Raw genomic sequence first — 15,512 nt, forward strand, 5'->3', positions numbered from 1 at the left:
CTGACAGAAAAGAAAACAATGCATTTCAGGCATCTTTAAAACCATTTCATGACATCTAGACATTAGGTTTCTATACTCCTACTTTAAGTATTTTAAGCATTGGGCTGCCCTGCTTCTTTACCACAGATATAGCTACAAGAACAAAAAAAAGAGTGTGAACTCAGTGACTGAGTCCTGAGCTTTGCCATTTGCCCACTGTTTTGAGGTCAAGTCCATCAGTTAACCAAGCTGAGTCTTAGTTTCATTACATGTAAAATGAAGGGGCTGGCCTATGTGATCTCCTGGGCACCTTTCCAGCTCTAATTGGCAAAGATGCTCAAGAATCTCCAAGTGGAACAGTCAGCACCGTGATCTACACCAGCAGCTGTGCTAGGAAACCGAACAACCCCAGAAGGCTTCTCTCTGGCTTTCAGCCCTAAAAGAAAATTCTTTCACTGTATGCTGGTACGGCCAGCAGCCAAAATGGTTGAAAGGATTTTAAAATTGATTCAAGAAGAAAACTCTTGTCTATAAGTATTTAAAGGGGTTTAGGGTTTTCCTGAATCTGACGTGTTTTAAACAACAGTGAAAGGAATGGAATAAAGAAAAGCAAACATATAATTTACTCTTAGTTTACACAGAGTTACTCTTAGAAACTAACAACTGACTATAAAAACATACAAAGTGTGAAGTATACAAGTAGTAATAAATAATAATTAGAGACATTTGTGGGTGGCATAAGTGGATGTAGCCACAAGCACCTGGTATAATTAGACCTTGCCAAATAGCCATTGTTCAGGACTAGGAATGATTTACAACAGGTAAGTGGTGAAAAAATGTTACTCCCCAAACTTCCTTAGTTATAAAGTAGGGCAGTGTCATATTAAAACAATGATAAAGCTCTTAAAATTTGCTGTATGTAGAAAAACTAGTTCTGAATGATGTAAATAACACAGGGTTGGATCGCAGTTCAGGGCATGGATAAGGTCTGAAAACAGAGGTGGCTCAAAAGTGAGTAGTTCCTGGAGTTGACCACATAAAAATGACCTAAGGCTTTCTCTGAGATCCTCAGATACTTTTAGTGATGCACACCTTTAAATTTAGAAGGCTACAAAATGAATTTCTGTAGCAAATTTTAGAAGTATATAATATATATTCATTATATAATGTATAGATAGATGCATTGTATTTATATCTATCTACATACACAAATATCTATTTCCATCCTTGCATATACATACATGCATATGTTTTGAGCAATGATTTCCTCAGAAGTTCATCAGCCTGAGGCTTCAAAATAAACATTTCAAGTTTTAGTGCTCTCATATTTTTCACCTCTCCACATAAACAGACATGCCGTAAATGTAACAGCTTCTGTAAAGATTCAACAGGCAGAAACATGACTACAAGGAGAAGTTTGCCCCTTATTAACAAGCTGTGGAATGTATGCCTCTTCCTCACAGGGGGAGTCCCAAGATCCCTTTCACTTGGAAAATTCCTCTGAAAACAAATGAATATTTATTAGATGACTGAAGTGTTTGAGGATTCCAGTAGCAAGCCTAGCGAAGGATTACTCAGTGTCTTCAGTGATTCTCAAAGGGACCTCCTCCTCTCAGCCCTTATATGTCACCATATTCATTAGCTTCTCTCCTGCCATTATCACCACCTAATGAAGCAGCCTAATCACCTAAAACAATACCTATAAATACTGAGTACTTTTTGTTTGTAACTGTTTTTTTTTTTTTTTTCAGAAAGAGGAGTTCTCCACAAAAATGTGTTGAGACGTAAAGAAACAGCTCTAACGTACGTAAACTTAAGTCCCAAAAGAAGAAGAGAAACAAAACAGGAGCAGAAGTAATATTTAAAGAAATATTGTTGACAAAAATACCAAAGTAAATTTGCAAAGCTCTACCCACATCAGAATCAATTCAGAGAAAATCAAACCTAGACACATTACAATAAAACTGCTGAAAAATCAAAAAGTTTAAATCTTCTTGAAAATATCTAGGGAAAAGGCACATTACCTTCAAAGTGTAATAATAAGACTAATAATTGACTTTTCAACTGAAAAAGTCCAAAACCAATGCAATGTCAATCTTTATGGTGTTGAAAAGAAAACAACTACCAATACAGAATTTTCCACCCAGTGAAAACACCCTTCATAAATAAAGGATAAAGACTTCATCAGATGAATGAAAACTGAGAGAGGGTGTGGGGGTATATAGCTCAGTGGTAGGGCACATGATTAGCATGCACAAGGTCCTGGGTTCAATCCCTAGTACCTCCAGTAAAAATAAACTGAGAGAATTTATAGCCAACAAAGCTATACTAAAAATAATGGTAAAGAGTTCTTCAGACAGAAGTTGAAAGCACAGACGTGCTGAAAGCAATGAAGTGCATCAAAAGGGTAAATATGTGAGTAAATCTAAATGATAGTGACTGTACAAAATCATAATGATAATAATGTGGAATTTAAAATAAACATAGAATTAAAATACATGTCAATGATTACACAAAAGATGGGAGGGGTAAATGGAGTTCATATGTTCTAAAGTTCTTGTATTGTCTGCAAAATGGTAAAAATATTAATAGTAGAATTATAATAAGTATGTATTATTGTAATCTCTATGGATACAAGACACAGGTTGAAAAATAGGGGAAAAAAACACAGTAGGATTGTACATTTAAACTCACAGACTTGAACATGAGACCCAAAACCATAAAACTCCTAGAAGAAAACATAGGTGATAAGCTCCTTGACATCAGTCTTGGTGAAGATTTTAAAAATCCGATTCCAAAAGCAAAAGCAACAAAAGCAAAAATAAACATCAAACCAAAAAGCTTCTGCACAGTAAAGGGAACCAACAACAAAATTAAAAGGCAACCTGTTGAATAGGAGAAAATATTTGCAAATCATGTATCTGATAGGAGACTAATATCTGAAATATATGAGGAACTCATACAACTCAACAGCAAAAAAACCCCCAGATAATCTGATTTTAAAATGGACAGAAGCTCTAACTAGACATTTTCCCAAAGAAGACAGGTACATGAAAAGATGCTCAACATCATTAGTCACCAAGGAAATGCATATCAGAACCACAATGAGATAGAAACTTACATCTGTTAGAATGGCTATTATCAAAAAGACAACAAATAACAAGTGTTGGTGAAGATGTGGAGAAAAGGGAACCCTTGTGCTCTGTCAGTGGGAATACAAATTCATGCAGCTACCAAGGGAAACAGTATGGAGTTTTTTAAAAAATTAATAATAGAACTACCATATGATCCAGCAATTCCACTTTTAGGTATTTATCCAAAGAAAATGAGAACACTAATTCAAAAGGATATATGCACCCCCATTTTCACCACAGCATTACTTATAATATCCAAGATACGGAAACAATTTAAGTGTCCATCAATGAGTGAACCCATAAAGAAACTGTAAGAGATACACACACACACACACACACACACACACACACACACACACAGAGGAATATTTTTCAGCCATAAAAAAGAGTGAAATCTTGCCATTTGTGACAACATGGATAGAATTCAAGGGTATTATGCTAGATGACATAAGACAGAGAGAAAGACAAATATCATATGATCTCTTTTATATGTAGAATCTAAAACAAAACAAAACAATCAAGCTCATACACACAGAGAACAGATTAGTGGTTGCCAGTGGTGGGAATTGGCATGGAAGAAATGGGTGAAGGGGGCTGAAAGATTTTTTTAAAAGGACATCATATCCAGTTTTAAAGTACAGCAATGTGGTCAGGTCAAACACTAGGTGATCTGCTTAGTTATAAACCTTTTTGTTAAAAAGGGACATCTACTTTAGAATTTTACCTAGGATTCATCTTGCTCATTTCTGAAAATCAGGAAAGAAACTGAAAACTGTAATGATTTTTAACATACTGAGACTTTTATGTATAACAATCTAACTTATTCCTCAAAATGACCTAGGGGAAATAGGCAGGATAGCTGTATTACCCTCCTGTTTGAGATAAGTTATCTGAGCCTTAGGAAGAAAAGGCTCAAGAAAAAGAAAAAAAATTCAAATACATCAGTGATTACATTAAATATAACTAATTAAATTCTCCAATTAAAAGACAACATTAAATTACATAAAAAAACTGTTACGTATAAGAAACATATTTAATTTTTAATAGATTTATTGAGGTATATTTGACATGCAATATACTGCACATATTTAAGGTACACAATTTGTAAGTTTGATGCAGATATACACCCATGAAACTATCACTGCAATAACAAAGTTTCCTCATGCTCCTTCTTAATTTTCTCCATCCCTTGTCTCCAGGTAACCGATTTGTATTTGGTCACTATATATTAGTTTGCATTTTCTAGAATTTTATATAAATGGAATCAGACAATATATCTCCTTTTTTTGTCCAGCTTCTTTCACTCAGCATAATTAAAGATCCATCTATGTTTTAATGTGTATCAATAGTTCATTCCCTTTTATTATAGAGGAGTATTTCTTTGCATGTATATACCACATTTGTTTATCCATCCACCTGTAGATGGACATTTGAGTTATTTCCAGGGTTTGGTTATTAAAAATAAAGCTGCTATGAACATTCATGTGTAAATCTTTATATGGGCATAATCTTTCTTTTCTCTTGGGTAAATGCCTAGATAAACTGTTTACAAAGTAGTGGAAAAAAGTTACACAAAAATAGCTAAAAGACAGCTCATGTAGCTATAGTAACCAGGCAAAAAAGTTTTAAGGCAAGACATATGACTAAAGATAAAGAGGACATTTCCTAAATGATCAAGGAGCAATTCACCAGAAATACACAGCAATTCTAAGTATGTATGTACCAAGTAATAACGGTTCAAAATGTATAAAGCAAGAACTGCAGAAGAGGAGAAATATTAAATCAACAATTATAGTGAAAGATTTTAATATACCTATTTCAGTAAGTGATAGGACATGTAGATTTCAAAATTACAGCTATATAGGATTTGAAGATGATAAACTTGATCTAATTGACTTACATGGAAAACTGAACATCTAATGACAATGTACACATTCTTTTTGTGCACACTGAACCATTTACTGAAGTTGACCATATACTGGATCATAAAGCAAATCTCAACAAATTTAAAAGGTCATATGTCATATAGAGCAGGTAGTCTGACATCAGAGTGGAATTAAACTAGAAATCAACAAAAACATACTAGCTTTCTAAATATTGCTTATTTTTGTTAATGGCACAATATTAAGCATCACCTTTTTTACATGTGTCGACACAGGCCGAATAAACGAGATTTTAAAAACGAATTAAAAACCAAAAAGAAAGAGAGAGAAAAACTGTATATAATATCTAGACAGAGTAATTAAAAGCTATTCTATTTTTATTTTGCATATATAATGTTTTATAATTTTATATATTAAAAAATACAAAAAAAGACACTGTAAAATGTCTCCCTCCTAATTTTGTATGCCAGTTATGTAGGTTCCGTCCACAAAGACAATCCACACAATAGTTTCTTGTGTATCTTCTGTGTGTATACACTATATACACAAAGACATGCATATATTCTTTCCTCCACTTTTTTACACAAACTAGAACACAATACTTGAGGTTCATCTATGTTGTATTGTGTACCAATAGTTTGTTCCTTTTTGTGAAGGAGTATTACATTGAATGGATATGCCACAATCTGTCCACTCATGGGTGATCTGCATTTTGCTTTTTTCACCTAATAGAAAAGTACAAAAGAATGCTTTCATTCCTTTTTATGGTTGTATGTGTACTCTATTACATACATGGGCAATAGTTTCTTAATTAATCTCTTTTACACATTTTTGTTTTTCCAATTTTTAAATTGAGTTAAAACTGACATATAAAATTGTATTAGTTTCAGGTGTACAACATAATGATTTGGTATTTGTAAATATTGCAAAATAATCACCTCAATAAGTCTAGTTAACATCTGTCACCATACACAGTTATAAAAAATATTTTTCTTGTTGTGGTACACACATAAACACAATGGAATATTACTCAGTCATAAAAAAGAATGAAATAATGCCATTTGTAGCAACATGGATGGACCTAGAGATTATCATACTAAGTGAAGTAAGTCAGACAGGCAAAGACAAATATTATACATCACTTATGTGTGGAATCTAACAAGTAGTAAAAATGAACTTATTTACAAAACAGAAACAGACTCACACACATAGAAATCAAACTGATGGTTACCAAAGGGGAAAGAGAGGGAGGGATAAATTAGGAGTATGGGATTAACAAATACACACTATCATATATAAAACAGATAAACAACAAGGATTTACTTATAGCACAGGGAACTATATTCAATACCTTATAATAACCTATAATGGAAAAGAATAAAAAAAGACTGAATCACCTTGCTGTACACATGAAACTAACACAATACTGGAAATAAACCACACTTTAATTTAAATTTTTTTCATTAAAATTTTTTCTTCTTGTGATAACTTTCAAGATCTACTCTGTTAGCAACTTTCAAATATGCATTACAGTATCACTAACTATAGTCACCATACTGTACGTTACATCCCCATGACTTAATTATTTTACAACTTAATTATTCACCTTTTGACTTCCTTCATCAATTTTGCCCACTCCCTACCCCCTGCCTCTGGCAATCACCAATCTGTTCTCTGTATCTATGAGCTTGCTTTGTTTTGTTTTGTTAGATTCCACATAGAGGTGAGATCATATGTTATTTGTCTTTCTCTGAATTATTTCACTTAACATAATGCCCTCAAAACCCATCCATATGGTCGCAAATGGCAACATTTAAAAATTTTTTGAGGAACCTCCATATTGTTCCAAATTGGTTGCACCAATTTACATTCCTGTGTTGTTCCAATTTTTTTTTTGCTGGCACAAATAATATTCAATAAATTGCATATATGTTAATTCATACATTTGCAAATATACCTTGAGAATAAAGTCCTAGAAATGGAATTGCTGGATCAAAGGGTTTGTGTGTTTGTCTTTCATGGTATTTTACTAATTAATACTCTAGCCAGCAAATCAGAGAATGTACAAAATGGTTTCATCAACTTTAAGGAGTTAACGAACTAACTGGCTATTCTGCCTATTGTTATATGTAACTCTCCTGTGGAGTCGAGATCTGTTTAGGTGATAAACAAAACCAAGGTCTTCAATAAGGGCCTTTTGTAGACAGGAAGCTACCATCTAATGAAGTTAATCCCTTTGTTTACAGGGTAACTGTAAACTCAGGACTATATGGTTAGTTTCCTTCCATCAGGCTGAAGATTTGGTCTAGACATACTGAGTTTGTGGTCCTAATAAAGAGGACTCCAAGGGGAGGTCAATTTGGCAGCTGGATAGTCAGTCTAGAGCAGAAATGAGAGATCCAGTTTGCAGATGTAAATTTGGCCAGGTTTGAGCTTGGAGTTGTTTTTCCAGTAAGAAAATACCTTTCCACCTACAGTTTCTTACCCATCTCCCTAGCAACCCATCATCTAGATGTCTATATGTGGTCCTTGCAATGGTGTGGTCAGAATCTGCGATCCAGAAGTAAAGCCACACAGCCTAGCTAAAGTACAACTGAACCAACTTCTCACTTCAAGCACAAACAGTCATCCCTATGTTTCAGCTTTGATTCTTCTGGTGTGTCCACTTTGAGAAAACCCAGGTAATAAAAGCTCTCAACAAGTTGGTCATAAAAGATCCTGAAAGCAGTGTCTGAACCACGGAAGAATTTGCGGAATGAAATTTCGCCAAACTTATGAAATAAAAATAGGTATGTTTCTAAATGTTGAGAAAAAGTTCCAAAGTATTAGGACCATGCAGGTTGACACAACTTTTTAGTAAGAACAGGAAATCATGTCGCTATTTATCAAGACCTTACACTACGCCTGGCCCCGTGCTGAGCACCAATGTGTCCCTTTCCACTGAATCCAAACGAGAACTCTCTAAACTGAGCTTATCCTCAAAAATGTAACAAATGCAAAACTCAGGAGTGGAAATGTCTGTAGTCAGGATTTGAACCCAAAGTTATCTGACTCCAAAGACTGTGCTCTTAGTCACTATGGTTATATAAACTCAAAAAAAGGTTATTTAAATTTAAGTGCACTATTTAAAAATATATAGAAGAAAAACCACTAGAATGAAATACTATCTCACAGTTGTATTAGAGAGGCAGGATAACAAAGGATTTTCCCCATTCTCTTTTCTTTTTCCAAATTGTTTGTGCTGTGGTTGCCATAATCTTATAACAGAAATTATGTATACACACACACACACACACACACACACAGAAACACACACACTCACACATTTTTAACCTACCATGTTTTCAACTTTCTGAGTAATGTAAATTCTTCTGCTAAGACACAGAGGAATGAGCCTGGACATCTAAAGAGTCTCTGGAGGGCTCCTTTCATCATTATTATTTTGTTTCTAAGTCTCCTGCAATTTCTAAATAAAACTGTGTTCTCAGCAAACTTTGTTTGAACCTTGTATCCACTTCCTGATCTACCTGGATTCAATCAAACTCAACAAACATTGTTGGGTGCTATTGATGAAAAGTGCCTCATTTCTCCACTCTGATCTGTGGTTTATCTAAGTTATTTGTCCTAGGCATGGCCAGCTCCTTCAGTAAGACCCTGAGAGCCTTCTGGCCTCTGCTACCCAAGGTGACTGCAGCTGTGAAGTGCCAGTGCCTTTTACCATAAGATGAAATGGGTGATTTGAACTCCTTCCTTTTTTGTGAGTTTCCTACGTAAACTGTGGAATTTAATTTAATTTATTGAGGTGACTGAGAGAGACAGCTTTTATTTGCCCTTGAACACGGCTTCAACCTGTGCTGGACATATGAACTGAGTTGAGTATAAGATTGGTTATATCTTCCTGCATGCTCTATATTGCAATGGTTCTCAAAGTGCAGTCCCCGGAACAACATTCCCCCAGGAATTTGCTAGAAATGCAAATTCTTGGGCCTTACCTGAGACCTACTAAGCCCTCAGCTCTGCGGTAGGCCCAGAAATGTGTGTTTTAACAAGCCCTCCAGGTGATTCTGATGCACTGTCAAGTCTGAGAACCACGGGTCTATTGTAGCAGACAACTTACAGCTCTGTCTTCGAGCCTGCCTTTGCGTTGTACTCATCCTCCCTCAGACTCCAGACTTCGCCATCTGATCACCCTTCCTCAGTCTAACCACCCCTGCCTAGCTAGTTGATTTGAAGATCAAGATACACACATTCATTCATTTAATGATGCTTAAATTCCTACATAGCCAGATTTAACTAAAACATGCCACTTTATGCTAATATTTAATGTACTCCAAAATAACCACCTCCCCCAGTCCCTTCTTCCACAGTTACAAATCATCTCCTCAAAATTTATTTTAGGTTGGAGGATGGGAATTATGCTTCCTAAACCAGAGAAACTGCCCTGTTCCTAAGTTATTGAGCTATTAATAGTGAACTACTGTTTACTTAAGGAAAAAGCTCTGAAGTGAGCGGGGGTAGAGACTAGAAGGGGGAGTGTTTTGGAGAATGAGCAAGGTGAGGAAAGGTGTGGAATGAAGAGAATCTCTCAGTTGAGAAAAGTAGAAAGGAAAGATGAGGCACAAGCCCAGAAGTCCAATGTTGATTTATTCTTTTAGGAAGTATTTTTTGAGCACCGGCCTGTTCAAGGTTCTACAGTGAGGAAAGCAGACAAAAGTCCCTGCCCTTCAGAAGCTGGTATTTGAATGAACAGTGATACCCGAGCTTCTGCCACCATTACTGGGTATCAAGCACTGCCCTAGCCAGTGATTTTTCCGCTCCTGGTCCCACTGAGTTTCAAGACAGCAAGTGTTAGAGGTAAGGGAGTCTTTGGGTGCCTTCATGGAAGAAAATGGCCAAAATGAGGGGAAACTGTTCAAAAAAAGAAAGGTAGCCAGACTCCCCTCAACTAAGCAAATTTAGCCACTCACAGAGCAAAGAAGTCTTCTAAATTTTATTTCTCTATAAGTTCCAAGTATCATGTACATTCTATAAAGCCAAATCCACCCTCATAACACCTCTCCCATGAGACAGGTAAATCCTCATTTTACAGAAAAGGAAACTGAAGCAGGGAAGAATTGGGTGACTGGATCATGTACTGAAGCAGAGACTCTTTGACCTTAAAAGCCAAGTCTTCCCCTCCCAGGTTTCTTTCTTGCAGAATGGACATACTTACACTCACTTAACTTCGGCACTCACCCTGTTTCGGAAACAAGGCCCAGCCTTCTGCCAAAATTTTCCAGGAAATCACCATGTCCTTTATCACTTTTGCAAATATTCTTTCCTGGTGGCCTCAGAGAGAAAGCACCTCATTCTTGTGTTCCATCCATTATTTACCATAAAAATCCTGAGGCTGTATCCTTAACAAAATTTCTATCTACTTATGAAAATAAATTCCTTTACTTATCTCTTTCTGAAGTGCTGGGCATGTTAGTGTGATAGAAGCAGAGGAAAAAGTCCCTTAAATTACTTCCTAATAAGTGCGAGCACATTCTGTGCACTAAACAGTTATTCAAGATGACAGTTATTAGAGTATTTGTTTTGGCAAAATTGAGAAGCCTGAGTTAAGGAAAGACCAGGAATGTATTCTAAGTCAAGAATACAGGCTAAAAACACTAGCTCATCTAATTTGGGAGCAGAGAAGAGAAGAGGTTTCTTTTGTGGTAATTTCCCCCATGTGCAATATTAGAATAATGATACTATACTTATCATTTAAAAGTATAGCAAAGTTTATACTTATGAGTATATTCTTAATACTGAGAGATAAGAAGAAACTAGAGGACATGAATGGTAAAGTTATATGAACTTTTTAAAAAGACAAATGTCAACATAAGACAATATACAATAAACCTCCTAGAAGAAAATATAGGCAAAACATTATCTGACTTACATCTCAGAAATGTTTTCCTAGGGCAGTCTACCCAAGCAATAGAAATAAAAGAAGAATAAACAAATAGGACCTAATTAAACTTACAAGCTTCTGCACAGCAAAGGAAACCGTAAGTAAAACAAAACGACAACCCACAGAATAGGAGAAAATTTTTGCAAATGATGAAATCGACAAAGGCTTGATCTCCAGAATATATAAGCAGCTCATATCACTTAATAAGAAAAAAACCAAACAACCCAATCCAAAAATGGGCAGAAGACCTAAACAAGCAATTCTCCAAGGAAGAAATACAAATGACCAATAGGCACATGAAAAAATGCTCAGTATCACTAATTATCAGAGAAATGCAAATCAAAACTACAATGAAGTATCATCTCACACCAGTCAGAACGGCCATCATTCAAAAGTCCACAAATGACAAATGCTGGAGAGGCTGTGGAGAAAAGGGAACCCTCCTACACTGCTGGTGGGAATGCAGTTTGGTGCAGCCACTGTGGAAAACAGTATGGAGATTCCTCAAAAGACAAGGAACAGACTTACCATATGACCCAATAATCCTGCTCCTGGGCAATATCCAGAAGGAACCATACTTCAAAAAGACACTTGCAAATGATTATAAATCAATAAAAAATGTTAAAAAAAAAAGACACTTGCACCCCAATGTTCATAGCAGCACTATTCACAATAGCCAAGACGTGGAAACAGCCTAAATCTCCATCAACAGATGACTGGATAAAGAAGATGTGGTATATTTATATTTATATATTTATATAATACTATTCAGCCATAAAAAAAATGACAACATAACTCCATATGCAGCAACATGGATGTCCCTGGAGAATGTCATTCTAAGTGAAGTAAGCCAGAAAGAGAAAGAAAAATACCATATGAGATCGCTCATCTGTGGAATCTAAAATAAATAAATAAATAAATACAAAATAGAAACAGACTCATAGACATAGAATACAAACTTATGGCTGTCAAGGGGGAGGAGGGTGGGAAGTGATAGACTGGGAGTTCAAAACTTGTAGATACTGACAGGCATACGTAGAATAGATAAACAAGATTATACTGTATAGCACAGGGAAATACATACAAGATCTTGTGGTGGCTCACAGTGAAAAAAAAATGTGACAATGAATATATGTGTATGTTCATGTATAACTGAAAATTGTGCTCTACACTGGAATTTGACACAACATTGTACAATGACTATAACTCAATAAAAAATGTTTAAAAAAAGAGACAAATGTCAAAAGTAAGGTTTGCATGTAAAGAAATTTCTTTCTTTCTCCATTAATTAATGATTCTTTCTTATTACTCATCTTAAAATCAAAACAGTTGAAAGAGTCTCAAAATAATTATAAGGATGACCTAAAGACATTCTGTTTAGACCTCTAGAAAATTATGCAAAATACTTATAATGGGTGCATATATGACAATCTTTTCTTTTATGTATTGATTTTTTTTCTTTTTTAGAAAACTTTAATATGAAAGCTCCTGATATTCAAGTTAATACAATAACAATAAGACTAATTTGACCCAACTTTGAACACCTCCTCTGCTGTCTCTGTCCTGGAAGCCTTTTCCTTCCAGCAGAGCCTCAAACTTATGTGTACCTAAGAATCAGCTAGGAAGCTGGTCAACCATGCAGATGTCTGGGCCCCACCTCCAGAGAGTCTGATTCATGGGTCTGAGCATGGCCAGAACCTGCACTTTCAACAGCCTCAGGGGTTCAGGTGCCATCCACCTAAGCACACTTTGAGGACAGGCAATGACTGCCTTATGAACTCAAAGCCAATGGGAAACCTGACCAAGAAACCTAGCTCATTATTAAACCAACCTTGAAATCTTAGGTAACAATACATACTTGGTGCTCACTCAGATGGAACTAGGAGAAGAATGTGTGTCTGTGACCCAGTTTGTAATTTCCCACTTCCCTCAGGAGGGGAATGATTTATCCCTAAGGCAGTAAGGTCAAGGTTCCCAGGATAACCTAAGTAAATATTTTCCTCCTCACCTCTAAACTGGTTCAGGTTACTTCAGATTACAAAATTTAAAAAAGAGAAAGGAGGAAAGATGGAAAGGGAGGATTTTTTTTTGCAGGGAAAAAATTATAGAAAAGTAATATGGCTCATGTAAGTAGGATGGACTACACTGCAAATGCTGAATAATTTAGGGTTTGCTTCAGAAGGCATGCACTCAGCTAAGCCAGAATACTGGCCAATAACCAAATAATAAGAGTTGGAGATTTTTCATTTTCTGGTCTCATATTTTTTGCAGAGACCATGAATGTTTAGAAGCATGGTCTTGTTCAGAAATTTTAATCCATACCAAATCATGGAATGGAAGTGCATCTCTCAGTGAGATCTTGCCAACCAAATTCTTCTTCAGCCACCCGTCTGCCTACCAAGGGTTTGCAAATTCTGCTCTGGGTCTGGCTATTACATTAAGAAGTATCTTACTGTTTATATCATGGTTCCTATTGAACTGCTCTCCTATGCAATTCTCAACTATTAAACACACAAGGAAAAGCACTTTCCAGAAAATAGCTTTACTTTTGACCTTCAACAAGGGAATAATTCTTAGCCTTAACTTCCTACAGTTCTAGAACACTTTGTATTTTTAAAGCCTCTTGCATTTGAACACATCTCAAAATCTTGGCCGCACCCACCCTCTTTGCTTAAAGCTCGAGTGTATAGTTATAATTCCTGAAAGTGTTCAAATACCTTTGTACCAGACGTCTGTGCACAAAACACACTAGGGTGAAGTTAATACACAGCAATGAACATGAGTGAGATTTTAGAAACAAAAAAATCTACAACAAATTTCTGACATGAAGCCATCTCACATAGCAGAGTGGCCACGTGGTAGGAACGAAGCTGAATTCATACAGCCTATTCTGTGGCATCACTTTTGGTCAAGGGCAAAGTGTTCCTGCAAGAAAGCAGCTGAACATGTCTTCAGCTTTGCTAGTATCTTATTTTTGCACAACTTTTAGAGCCTTATGAAGGCTCACCTTCCCTGTCCAGAGACTCATTGCCTATGATGTACGCAAGACAAGTCAACAACATTTAGGGAGGTTAAGGGACAAGTCAACAAACAGGTTAAGCCACGGATGGCCTCAAGCTAACAAGCCTTGCAAGTGGCAAAGCCGGAACAAGAACTCTGTTTTCTCAATGCTCTAGAAAGCAGACTGTGGTATTTTTCTTCTAAAGAACGTTGCTTTAAGCAGGCACAATGGGCAGAAACCTGTGTGTTATAATTTAGAGGGGGCAAAAATCCCTGACCAACTGTAATTGGCTATGTTTGTAATTTCTACCACTCTAAAGCATTCTAGGAAGTGTTTCATTGGGTTGAATTGATTAGTCACTTGAGAGAATAATATATAATACTGTGATGTCAGGTCACTCACTTTATCAGCTTAATCTCTTTCCACTACTTTCACACAGGAACACTGAGGAAATGGAGCCCTGACCATGCCATGGGGAACTAGGTGACTGAGGAAGATAACAAGTCCCCAAAAGCAATGGTGGGAATGGGGGTCCAGCCTTTTTCCAGGACAGATGGAGAGTAAAGAAGGTAAAATCAGGTTTTCAAGGCTAGTCTCTGAAGGACAGAACAAAGAACACTATGCCTTGGGACACCCTAGGACCAATTTTGCCCATTTTCTAGTTTTCCTTAGATTAGGAAATAACAAGTTGGTTTAAATGCAGGTTGGCTAGGAGTAGACGTTAACAATAAAACTTGTCCTAATTTGGGCAAGGAAATCTACATAGAAATTTAAAAAAAAATCTAATAAGAAATTTACCTTCAATATCCTCATGCTAACTTATATCCAGTAATCATTTTCCAAGGAGTGATAATCTTTGTTCAAATCCTGTTTCATCACCTACCTACGTGATCTTGAGCAAATTGGTTGACCTTGCTAAACCTGGTAAAGACACACAGAGAGGAGGCAGTAAGCAGAATCTGTAAAGCAGTAGAAGCTACAAGTGAGCAGAAGCCATGAAATGGAAAGATGTCAACAGTGTTAGCAGAGGAGGAAGGAGGAACAGGTAGAGAAAAGAGGAACACCCTGAGTCCTAAATCTGTCAGGCTGTAAGAAATGCCATTGGCAGGTTGTAGGAATTCAGTCTCTATTTGGCTTCATAGCTGGGTGTTTTGTGCAGTGAGAAACCTGAACAGCCTTACATGGAGGCCCTAGGCCCATACCTAATAGTAGACATTGATACTAACCTTGGCAAACCTGAGATTACAGATCCATCTGGAGAAGTGAGGGATTACTTAGCTCCAGGCCATCACTGCCATGTAGGAGTACATGCCTATTATTACTGGAAACCTGGGTTTTCATACGAAATCTGTAATTTGTAAGTATTGGCAAGGGAAAAAAAAACCTCTCTTGCATCAGCAGACCTAATGTGCTGGCTAAGTAGTTTCCTGTTCTCCTTACTTTGTGTTGAATCCTTAAAATAATCCCCCATTAACAGAGACAACCTGGTAATTCACCATTACCAGAGGTAATTGAATATCCATAATCCATATAACCTGGAGAAGCCTACTACTATAACTACTATTACTACAATTATA

General features: G+C 36.3%; 1 protein-coding gene across 5 annotated transcripts in view; it reads right to left on the reverse strand.

Moving 5' to 3' along the window:
* DOCK8 (dedicator of cytokinesis 8) overlaps window positions 1-15,512 on the reverse strand; it is a 223,965-nt gene that overhangs the window by 159,926 nt on the left and 48,527 nt on the right. The window lies entirely within an intron of this gene.

This window comes from Camelus ferus, chromosome 4, assembly GCF_009834535.1.
Source record: "Camelus ferus isolate YT-003-E chromosome 4, BCGSAC_Cfer_1.0, whole genome shotgun sequence".
Taxonomy (NCBI): Eukaryota; Metazoa; Chordata; class Mammalia; order Artiodactyla; family Camelidae; genus Camelus; species Camelus ferus.